The 12,523-nt window shown below is 45.4% G+C and overlaps 1 pseudogene; it reads left to right on the forward strand.

Annotated features, from left to right (window-relative positions):
* The first annotated feature begins 10,098 nt into the window (after positions 1-10,098).
* Positions 10,099-10,261, forward strand: LOC119359828 (annotated as a pseudogene).
* Positions 10,262-12,523: the final 2,262 nt, after the last annotated feature.

Genomic DNA, 12,523 nt, shown 5'->3' on the forward strand with positions numbered 1-12,523 from the left:
CGAGATAGAGGTGTGACATGGGTGCATCAATCCATGCAGTGGACAGGGGTTTATCCTCGTTTCAATAAATAAGTAAAATACCTAATTCTTATATACCAAATGGTCTATTTATTCATTGATAGTTGTCAGCGTTAATTTAGATGTGTGCATTCTTTTGTTTTTGCGGGGGGGCATTCTACGATCGTCGGCAATTATAGAACGGATGTATAATTAATTACCAACAAAATGTGTTATGACGTGTGGATGTGGCCTATGAAAAAAACTCCAAAAATTCTGAAGCAAGATTTAGTTCCATGTTGCTAAGGGAAGAAGGTGGACATCAATATACAAAGTGAACCTCCAGCCATGCAATATAGGAGTATTTCTGTAGGCACATGACGTGACAGAGACTTTGCCTAAGTAGCTGCAAAGACTTGTAATCTCTTGATGAGAGCAATTAATGTTGTCCAAGTCAGCTTTTGTTTTCTATCAGCTTAACAGACTTAACCAATAGTAGGCTGCTAATGTGTGAACACAAAGACCGGTAAGCATCCTGGTTCCACACACCGACACACCGAATCAAGTAGCTACTCCTTCTACACCCTTGGAGGGAATAAGATTTATGGGTAGCGCGTCAAGCTAACCTCTACACGGCAGGCAATAAAGTCTCTTCACCGTGATGAACATGGGTGCAACTAGCACCAAACCGGCAATGTGACTGTTCGATGACACCAGTAAACCCTTGGTGAGTTATAAGAGAGAAGTACTAGTGCAATGTCCATAATGTTTCATAACATGATTCGCCTGCTCTTAGAACTAATATTTTTCATCATTAGTGTACTATGGATGATACTCCCTAATCGATAAATATTGCCTCTATTTTCAACCATAAAATAACTAGACTGGCCGGACTAACTTGGTCGTGTAGCTTCAACTAAGGAAGTGGTTTATCTACCAAACCGTGTGCTTTGAAAATTTGAGATGAATTGGTCATACCATGCATGCACCTAGCTAGATTTCTATATGGGTGAGGGTGTCCTAGAACTAATTATAAGGAAGAAGAGTAGTTGGTCGTCGAATGCAATGAGATACCTGGTGAGGGTGCATCTGGTGCATGCAGCTACATATGATCATTAATCGCCCGTTTGTCCTAGTTGCACATGAGGTATATGATTGGCTGACAGCAACGAATAAGACCATTTCGAAAGGCAGCTACACAAATGATTGTAAGTGCCTTTTTTTTTTTAGAGAGAAAATGATTGTAAGTGCCTTGAGTGCACATTTCGCGGATGGTTAGCTGACGACTATATGTTGTGCGTGTGCATATTAGCCATCAAAAGACGACTAGAGGACAGCGAGTCTAATCAAGTCAACCGAACTCTGTACCCGCGGATATGGCTTCGTGGAAGATGCCAACCAGCCAGCCGACCGAACGGACATGAGGACATGGCAAATCCATCCCTCCGCTGGGTCAGTCATGACGTGATGATCATAGTGCAAATCTGAGGCAGGATGGTGATTAATTGCGACACTGAGTCACGTACTGATATGCCAACTTACGTGTGCATCCTTCGAGCAGAGGTGCATATAGATCACACTCACACATCTCACATGTTTGTCCCATAATCAAAACATGTTTACGGAAATGTACAGTGATTGACAAGGCATGTTAACAAAATCGCGGAAGCAACAAGATCGATTAGCACAAAACTGATTCAACCCAGAGAAAGCCCTTTTTTTTGCGAGGGCAGAGAAAACCCTTTACATGTGCAACATTACACATCCGTACCTTGGGCCATGTTGACACCCGCCATAGCGAGTTTTCTCGCCTCTCTTCCTCCTTTACCTTTAGCGATCTCTTGATGGCTAGAGAACTCTTCCTTCTTTACCTTTAGCGGTCGTTTGATGACTTGAGAACACGGGAAACTCTCATGTGTGTTCTTATTCCCGTCACTTTTCCATACCATAAGGTGTAGCATGCTTTATCTATTTATATACACGCATAAGCATGCACTAAGCATTGTCGAATGAAACTTCAAAGTCTTAAACGGCAGCGCTTACTCAAGGTAATTAAGCTGCACTAAGTGGGTGCCATTTATGCATGAAACGTACAATGTGCTTCATGCCAATTAAGATCCATTCACTAGGACATGGATGGTAACTCTTATTTTTCATGCGTTGCTCATGTGGTAACTCCACACATACATCTAATAAATGCATTACTTTAATTATAACACACAAATGTCTATACAAGGGAGAGGAGAGGGAATTCAAACCCACTAATTCTTAATCCATTAGTAAAGCAACCATCACACTAAGACCCTTAATACTCCATTAGTCTAACCCATTCTCTCGACGTGGCCGGCCACAAAATGTATTGGGTGGTAGTCCTTTAGTTAGCAGATCCGCTATGTTCAAATCTATATGTTTTGCTCCTTTCGAGTACTTATCATTCTTTGAGAAGAAGACTGCAGCGGAAATATCACAATAAATCCTAAATGGCCTTTCAATATTATCAATAATTTGAAGGCATGACATAAAACTCCACAGCCACAGTGATTCAATAGTGGCCTCAAATGATGCCAATCTGTGTAACCAATCACCTCAAGATGGCCTGATCACTTTTATGTGAGCATGTGATCCTTGATCCATTGCAAATACCTGAGAAACTTTTTCGGAGCCTTCCAATGATCTATTCAAGTATTACTTTGATACCGACCAAGCATTCCAATAGCAAAGCTGATAGCTGATATTATTCATGCGGTCTATGGCTCCCATCATACATGAAACTATATATAAAAAGAGTACTTTTGTTACCTTTAATATTATTCATGAACTTAGGAGCTCGAATGTCGAGGCTCACAAGCTTGCGAAGCATCTTATCCCTGGGGGTTGGCCGCCATGTTTGGTTAGGTCAGGTCAGCCCAATGGACTTGATTTCATCCCTCTAAACCTTGTGACGTTTGAATAAAAAGCTTCTGAGTTTGTCTAAAACAAAAAACAAAAAAAAATGATGAGTTCAATAAATGCATTGATGCCTGGGTAAGCAGGCTTCTCTGTGAGTGTCAGAGGTTGGTTATTTGTACATGCAGATCGTCTGAAACCTGCAGGAAGTTATTTGTACATGCAGATCATCTGAAACCTGCGAGATTTTCTCTGAATGGCTTCTGTGAGTTTCTGCCATTCCAACGCACAAAGGTACAGACCAGGGCTGCCCACGGCCACATGCTCTCGATGTCAAGCTTTCTAAGCCGGGGTGAAGGTGGGTGGCTGCTTTCATCGCATTCAACTAAGTTTGTGCCACGCATCATCAGGCACAAGGTGATGCCGTGCCATCGACAGGTTCAGTCTGACGGAACTGAAGACGGTATGGCGTTTGCCTTGAGCCCCATATCTGAACTTATGATTTGTATATCTCTGTGTTTTGGTAGCCGTCCATTTGCAGCTAACGAAACTTGACCACCGGCGGTACCTATCACCTACGGATCCATTTGTCTTGCGCGTTGGTTTTCTTCATCTGCTAATACTGCTCATAATCACCCCACAATTTTTTTTAAAAAAAAAATCATGATTAGTACTAGTTCACTTCTTTCTCCATTCCATAAGAGACGAGATGAGATGTTGAGCGCACTACATCGCACCCCTGTGCTGCTGAACTGAAGATTGGTCTGAGCTCAAGCCTAGTGCCAGTGGTGTCTTGGCTGCTGTGCTGCTTCAATGCTCGTAAGTAACTGCAAATTTCATTCCTTTAATCTGCTGCCATGACGGCGAACGCTGCCGCCGCTACTAGTGGCGTTGGCCGTGGTCTGAGGCTGAACTACTACTCTGGGAGATGACCTAGGGCAGAGGAGGTCGTCGAGGAGCAGGTGAGGAGCCTGTACGAGGTGCACGGCAACACAGCTGTGTCATGGCTCAGGGCCCTCTTCTCTTCCATGACTGCACCGTCCTGTCAAGTCCTGCGACACGTCGCTGCTCCTCGAGACCGACGCGGCCAGAGGCCTCGTCTCCGAGCAGTCCTCGCTGAGGCAACTTCAAGTCCGTTGATTAAGGGCCTACTTACAGGTCAACGGCAGCCAAAAAAGAAACCAAAATAAAGGCATCGATGATGTCCAACCACCAAAAGATGCAGCAGAGGATGAAGAAATGGGAGGCAAATCACGTCTTGTGGTTTTGCTGCTGCCATTGTTCCTTTTGTTACAGTTTCACCGCAACGTTGGCCAGCAGCTAAAGTGTTTGTTTAGATTAAATTTACTGTAGAAATTCAGATGTTTCTTGCGTTTGTTCTACGTAACATGGAAATGTGGTGAAGAAAAAAAGGAAAGGAAGGGAAGGTTTTGCAGTTTGCCAGTCTGAAACTGTAGTAATTTGTACCCAACGTGCAGCTTCTTCTCCAAATGGCATTGTCCAGCTCAAGGATCAGAAGTACATGTTCTTGTTTTTTTACCCGCAAATGGTTAGTAAGCCATTACAGGGAAAGACTGGGACAAAGAACATGGCAACAATGTGAGTGTGTTGGCAGAATGCTTCACGCTGCAAACTTACAAGTTAGAAACTCAAATAGAAATACTTCACACACAACAGAACTTACAAGTCGGAAATGAAAACAGAAACACGTCACAGAAGAGAACTCGGAAAGTATAGTCAGCACACAACTAGCTAGGTATCTTACGTAGTTGTTTCGATACGCAAACACGTGAACAAGCAAACAACTGGCAAAACATAAATACATGAATACATGCAATTGGGTTAAGGTTAGACTAAGGAAAACGCTAACTAAGGTTTTTTTTCAGACAACATGTAAACACTGCTGACCACACTGATATGATGTGACAAACTCAATGAGCTGCAGCAGCCCTTCATTCACTTAAGAGAGATTTTTTTTAGTAACATAATACAGTAACATGGTACAGATAAATGCAGAACCTAATCGAACATAGTGTATAAACAAAATGAGTGTATAAACTCATGATCACTTCGGCAACATAAGGAAGAGCTATGTAATAGATATCATATTCCTGATTATATCTCAGAGAAATACCAGCAACACAAAATAAATCTTTGGAGCGTTCTGATACTCTAATCTGTTGGGGTGGGGGAGTCAGTGTTGTAACTGACTATCTCTAATAACAAAATGGACTACTAACACAACCCTTCCAGCTTATCTATTCAGAACAGAGCTATATCAATGAGAGCTTTAGGCATGGTTAGATAGGCACAAACTGGTAATATCAACACCACCATGATATTTAATATATGGATCATCTGGTTGTCATTTATGCACAACACATAACAGGAGAGGAATTTTGCCTTATCATCACCATCATCTTTGGCATATGTGTTATTTACATCACTGGATAATAACAGCTGAATGGACAATAGTGCATTGGTGGCTTGGTGCATGCTATCCACGTTCGCATCTAGATATTTTTTCATATAAAAAGCTATATAGTCCAAACCTCTCAAATTATATTCAGATATGTTCTAACCTGCTGAGCCATTTAAGCACATTACCACATCAAACCAGATAGTCACCCATTGTATCGTGCACCAGCAATTCCAATGCCTAGAAACATAAAACATGCAATTAGTAAAAGTTCCAAGGAAAAGACAAATGGATATGAGAAGGCAACACTGAATCTGTTGAATAGATGAATCGAGAAATATAAGAAACAGAACTCACTTGTAGTTATGTTTTATAGCTCACTATTGATGCTGGCAACAGTAAACAAAACCACACATGTTGCGTTTTGAAAGGAACATTCTTGAAAGCAGTATACATAGCTACCTTATAATTAAGAAGTTAGCTTTAAAAGAAGAAAATAAGACATGGTCTAGACTTTATATTATGTAAACTCATTCCTCATCATGTAAGAAGACAAAATAAAACATGCCAAAACGCATAAACACTACCAACAGAAGTGACCTTGGGTATTCAGATTTAAATAAATGAAGCCTGGTTAGAGAAAACAACTTCAGGGGAAAAGGTGTTAATCATTTGACATTTGCTTTTACACTAACACCCACTTGATATTTCATTTGTTATCTCCCAAGGATAAAGACAACTACATCGAATGATGACACAAAAAGGCTATAAGCTTGTATATCTAACGAACGAACAGTGAAGAGTGATACACCTAAGAGTTCAGCTAGGAAAGAGACAGTCATTAACTTAGTTTTAAGTCAGTGAACACTTACGAATTGCAACGAAGGTATTCGAGCAACCATGTACAAGACATAATCATATTAAGTTACTCCTACAATGTAAGGACTAAGGATGAACAATCACCTGACATATAGAAACTGTTGAAGGAATTACAAAGGGTAGCGTGATGGGTTTCCCAGAGTTTTCTCGATTGCATCGACTTAAGTTGAACCATGTAGACAGTGCCATCCAGATATAAAAATATTTCATTGGCATCCTCGGCGTATCCCCGTATCAGTGCCACCCGGCCCCTTCTTGCTACCTCAATCGGAGGAGGGAGCCCAAGAATATCGTGCATTTCGGTGGTCTTCCGTAGCACCCATGTGCCAACACCATGGCAATTAACCTTCCTCTGCCACACTTGAAAGTTATGGTAACGGTGAGACAATATGGCGAGACCAAGAGTACCATCCTCGGCCTGGATGATCTGACAGTTGCAGGGAAAACTCATCTTGGGAGGGGCCTCAATCACATTGAGGCTGTGTCTATCCAAATCAAACTGAAGTATGCCATCGTCTTCCGCATGATTTAACAGCCAGTAAAGAACATTACCAACAAGGGTGCTCTGAGAACCACTGCACTGCAGCAAGTCGAACCTGAATATGGAGCCTCTGTTGTGATGGGATCGCCCCATGTGTTGGTCTCGGAGGAGTAGACCCGCGCGAGGGCATGATATTCATGGATGCGCATGAACACCAACACCACCTTGAAGTGGCTGGAGTGGCAGCCGCCGTGCACGTGTCCCTGGCCGCGGTCAGCGCAGAGTACCGCCCCGTTGACGTCGTCCGTTGTGAACTCCGGCGGAACGGCCGCGCGGCGCTCCTCGCCCGTGATGGGATCGCACACAAGGACCTCCGCACGCTCCCGGTCGAATACGACTATACGAGGACGCGGCCGTGGCGGCAGCCGAGCAACTGTGGCCCCAGGTAGGGGTGGTCGTCGGGGAGTCGCAGGTCGAAGCGCTGGGGAGGGACGCGGTCGGGAGGGGCCAGTACGGGGGCGAACACGATGCCATCATCGCGGTGCTGGAAGACGCCGAGGAGGGGCGGCTCCCCGTGGTGGGCGCGCAGCGGGCGGTGAATTTGGGGTCGACGGCGACGCATCGCCACCGCTTGCAGACGTCGGAGACGCGGGGGAGTGAGGAGGGCAACGACGGGAGACGGAGGAGGATCTCGGCCAGGAGATCGTCGTCTTCGAGCAGTGGCGGGGGCGGCGGCGGCTGGGGGTCATTGGCGCCTGGCTCCCGCTCTCGCTCTCGCTCTTTTTTCTTTTTTTTAGGTGTGCTCTCGCTCTTGCTCGTGGGGAGCGTTTTTTCTGGATGGGCTCTAGATTATGGCGGAGGAGAGTGGTTGGATACGACGGCCCACTTTGGGAATTCGCTGGGCTGGGCTGCTGTGTCGTTCACTGGCTCCAACCATTATGAGAAATTTAAATATCCCCTAAAAAACGAGCAATTTGAATATTTACCACCTTGTGGATTGTCGTTGCTAAACTGCCACTTACATAATTACCTGAAGATGGGAGACTTCTACAGTGGCAAATTATTTGTACTTGTAAATTTGATGTGAGTATTGTTACAAGTGAATTTCACTTCAATATTTTCAAAATTTGACGGATTGAACGGGCCTTGAAGGATGAAAGCACCCCCAGCCTGTATGTTTTCTGCAGATATTTTGTCAGAATATAAGCTGCTGTGTGAGACAGAACAAGTAGTATTGCGCAGCGTGCTTTGTGTGGGTTGTTCCAGAACAGAAGTTGGTTTCAATCAGAATGTCTGCTGTGAGGTGCATACTCTGTAGGCGAGCTTCTCGGTGGTGCAGGCGAGGGACTGGAGGCTGCACCAAGACGCGGGCCGGTGTCCTCCGGGGTGTTCCTCGGGGGCACGGGCCATTCCGGCACCTGCCTCTCTCTCTCTCGCGCTCGTGGGGCTTTGAGGACTGGAGTGTTGTTTCCTGGAACCGCTTCTTCTTCTCATGCACAGGGAAAAGAAAGGCAGCAGGACGAAATATACCATGTGTCACGTTTTTGTGACAGAATGTGGTTGTTTCGAACAGGATAGATCACACGTAGAGAATAAATGGCCCGGCCCATTTACCAGTAGAAAGATCTTTTCAGAAAAAAATCCTATGTGTTGCGTTTTTCGTTTTCTTTTTCAAGAAATTCAAATGTTTGTTTGAAATTTTTAAAATGTTTGTGACTCCAGAAAAAAATCAAATCCTTTTTCAAAAAAATCGAAATGATAAATCCCGAACGTTCGGTATTTAACCATGGCAAATGAACGTTTCCGATGGCAATTCTCGTGATGCAAGGATGACAAGTTCGTTGACACGCACAACAATTTTCTGGCAAAAAATAGACCAAAGCATGAACTTGCCATGCTTACCAACTAAAGTTGTCGTCCTCGCATCACTAAACTTGTCCCAAAACATTCGATTTGCCATGATGAAATCCTGAGCGTTCGGGAGTTATCGAATTCCAAAAAAAAATCCTTTTCTAAAAATTACCACAAATTTAATAAAAGCTCGCGTTTCAAAAAATGTTGACAATTTTAAAAAAATGTTTGTGTTTTCAAAAAAATATTCGCAAATTCAAAAAATGTTCATGTTTTCCAAAAACATTGTTCACAACTTCCAAAGATGCTTGCCCTTAAAAAATGGTCGTACTTTCGGAAAAAATGATGCATTGCTCATGCTTTTTCCTAAACCCAGATGAAAATAATGAACACTAAATAACCGAACCACTACAGTTCTGATCCGCTACAATTGCCCGCTTAGTATTTTAGCAAGAGCAGTCGCTCACTCATTGACAGTATTGCTACGCGGGGTGGCCCAGTAGGACGCTGCTGCGTCATGGTGTTGCTGGGTTTTCGTAATCATTTTACTCCATCTGTTTCAAAATATTGTGTATTTGTTTTTTAAAATGTCAAACCTTTTTAAGTTTGACCAGAAATCGTTACATTCATCATGAAATGAATTTCTATTTTCTTTCTATTTAGTATTGTCGAATTTTGAATCACGGCCTGCGGACAGAGAGAATCGTGTTTGTTTTGGGCTAGGAATAAAATAAAGTACTCCACCTGCTATATGTTACTAATAGATTAGCCTGTTAGGTTAAGCTAGGGCTCACATGAGCAGATGATTAGCCAATGTACGCACTAAGCACTGCAGTACGGTATAATTTATCATTTGATTTTCAAGAAAAAAAGATGGTGGTTCAGTAAACTGAACTGCAACTGCATGCTGGGCCTTCAGAGCTAGTAACTGTAGCCCGGGTAAATGTAAATGCCTCCCACAGCTTCACTGATGTGTTAAGAACTTTTAGTACGTACTCCCTCTGTAAACTAATATAAAAGTGTTTAGATTATTAAAGTAGTGATCTAAACGCTCTTATATTTGTTTACGGAGGGAGTACTACCCGGTCACAGAAGTGCTCTGTTCGTCTTGTCCTGATGTAAGTGGAGATTCAAATAAAATTTTCGAAAACTGAAGCCACCACCCAAAGCATCGTGTACCTTCAAACCTTTCAAACTTAACATCGCAGAAGAAAAGAAGGAGGTTCCAAATTTTGAATCACGCCTTCTTCAGAGAGATAGAGAATCTTTTTTTTTGTGTGTGAAAAGATAGATTTTTCTTTGAGGGATTTGTGAAAAGATAGTTAGAGAATCGTGTGAGTCTTGGGCTCAGATAGAGAGCCTGCTGTATATACGCGCCTAGGCCAGCCAGATCGATGGGCCTCACTGACCGGCCGGCCGGCAGCGTAGGAAAGGAAAAAGCCTGGTCGATGCTGAACCGACGTGAGAGAAGGCCGGCAGCGTCTGAGAACGACTGAGAACGTTATTAGTCCCACCTCGGCTAGCTACGAGGGGCTGGGTGCAGAGCTCGGCTATAAGAGGGAGGGGGGCTCCAACGTTGGAAGGCATCTTTGCGCTTGGGGCAATGACGCAGCTAGTGAAGTAATACCGAGGCGCGTCAATTGCTGGTTGAAAACTATTTCCAAACCCCCTCTTTGGCACTTCCTCTGTGGAGAGGGCCACTGAGAATTTCTGAAAGGGCTTCTTCTCCTTCGGGACTGGGGAAAGCCCTACAATACCAAATTTTGAACTCTTACAAGTTCTCCTCAAATCACAGCAGTTCCTCTACCGCCGTGCATGTGGCCCTGGCTGCGGCGTGCATGTGGCCCTGGCTGCGGTCAGCGCAGAGCACCGCCCCGTTGACGTGGCCTGTCTTGAACTCCGGCGGGACGGCCATGCGGATCGCACACAAGGACCTCCGCCCGCGCCACGTTGAAGACGAGGACGCGGCCGTGGCGGCACCCGAGGAGGTGGGCCTCAGAGTCACATCGCGGATTCGCAGGTCCAAGCGCTCGGGAGGGACGCGGTCGGGAGCGTCCAGGATGGGGGCGAACACGATGCCGTCGTCGAGGCGCTGGGAGAAGCCGAGGAGGGGTGGCTTCCCGTGGTGGGCGCGGAAGCGGGCGGTGAACTTGGGGTCGACGGCGACGCGTCGCCACCGCCTGCAGACGGCGGAGGCCCGGGGGAGGGAGGAGGGCTGCCGCGGGATACGGAGCAGGATCTCGCGGAGGAGGTCGTCGTTTTCGAGCGAAGGCGGAGGCGGAGGCGCCGGCGGCGAGCCGCGGCGTTGGTGTCGGCGTCGGCGGCGGGTCATTGGCGGTTGGCGTCGGCGTCGGTGGGCTCCCGCTCTCGCTCGTGGGGGTGGGGATGGATTTGGTGGGTGGAGTGCTTTTTTTCTGGAACCGCTTCTTTTTGTTTTTTGAGATGAGAATAACCGCTTCGTCTTTTCGTGCACAAAGGAAGAGAAAAAAGAGCGCCGTGTTGTTGGGCCCGGAGAGTTGTTGTAACGAGCACTTGCTGGGATCTAGAAGAATGGACGGCCCATCCTGGGGATTTTCTTTTTGCGGATAGAAGACTTGTATTACTCAGAAACCAAAGAGTTACAATCAGCGAGGGCTAGCTCTACAGCTACTGAAGGTCCAGAACCAAACCAAGTTATAATCCTACCTTCAGACCTAGCAAAGGAAGCTAGACTGTCGCTAACCATATTCTGAGAACGACTAGCAAAAGTAATACAAGATCTACGAAGACTTAAAAGGTACTGAATCTCTCTTACGATGGCTGAGTATAAGGATCTATCCACTCCTTGCGCCTGAATCATCTTCATGGCAACCATAGAATCCATTTTCACCATAATTGGTAGCTCAGTGTGTTGGATCGCCAAAGAAATCCCTTCCATGCACGCACAAAGCTCAGCTTCCAACACATCTCTGCAAGAGAAAAGTGCTCGACATGATGAAAAAATAATAGCACCCTTGTCATCCCTAAGGACCATGCCGGCACCCGCCCTGCCATTTTCATCAACCGATCCATCTTTGTTTAACTTGACCCAACCAGCATCCGGCAATTTCCACCGACCACTACGCAAGGAGTCTCTGGAGTTCACCACTGGCGCATCAATAGGAGTCTTCCCCTTCCCCTGATAGTTGCATATATCATATTTCAGTCCTAGCAGGGAATCAAGATAGCTCACAAGGAACCTCTTCGAAGACTCAGCTGGAGGTGGGGGTTTATGATGGACCACCTCATTCCGGACAAACCAAGCATGCCACAAGGTCATCAATAGCATGGATCGATCAACATCAGATAGAGGATCTAGTGCATGCAACAACCACTCTCTTCCCGTATGCTCTATCGTATCGATATCTGGCAGTGACCAAACCACCATCATCGTATGCCATAAATCCCGGCCAAGTGGGCAACGTACAAAAGGGTAAAAATTATCCTCAGCTTCTGTAGCACAAAGCGGACAGAGATCCGATGTTTCCAGCCCGCGTTTATGCTTGTTTTTCCAGGTTGGCAAGGAATCAACTACCACCCTCCAAGCGAAGTTGTGGACCGAAGGTGGAATATCACATTTCCATATCAGCTGCCACACTTTTCTTCTGCCATCAGGTGCCGAGCTGGAGGCCGATTGTGCAAATCGATAAGCCTCTTCAAACGCAAAGTTGCAGGCACTTTTGACAGAAAATCTACCTTGTTTTCCTGGCCCCCAAGCAATGATATCTTCCTCCTGTCTCGAGGATGCTCTGATTTTCAGTATTTCTACAACATCAGTTGGGAGGAAGTATTGTTGTAGTAAGGCCGTATTCCAGGAGCCGTTAGGATTAAGCAAACCTGCCACAAACCTGATTCTGCATGTACCCTGCACGGTTATCGGTTTGAAACTGAAAGGTCTGGGAATCCAGTTGTCGCGCCAAATTCTGATGCTTCGGCCATCTCCAACTCTCCAAAGGATCCCCTTCTTCAACAGGTCCAGGCCATGGCTGATC

Source organism: Triticum dicoccoides, chromosome 2A, assembly GCF_002162155.2.
Source record: "Triticum dicoccoides isolate Atlit2015 ecotype Zavitan chromosome 2A, WEW_v2.0, whole genome shotgun sequence".
Lineage (NCBI taxonomy): Eukaryota > Viridiplantae > Streptophyta > Magnoliopsida > Poales > Poaceae > Triticum > Triticum dicoccoides.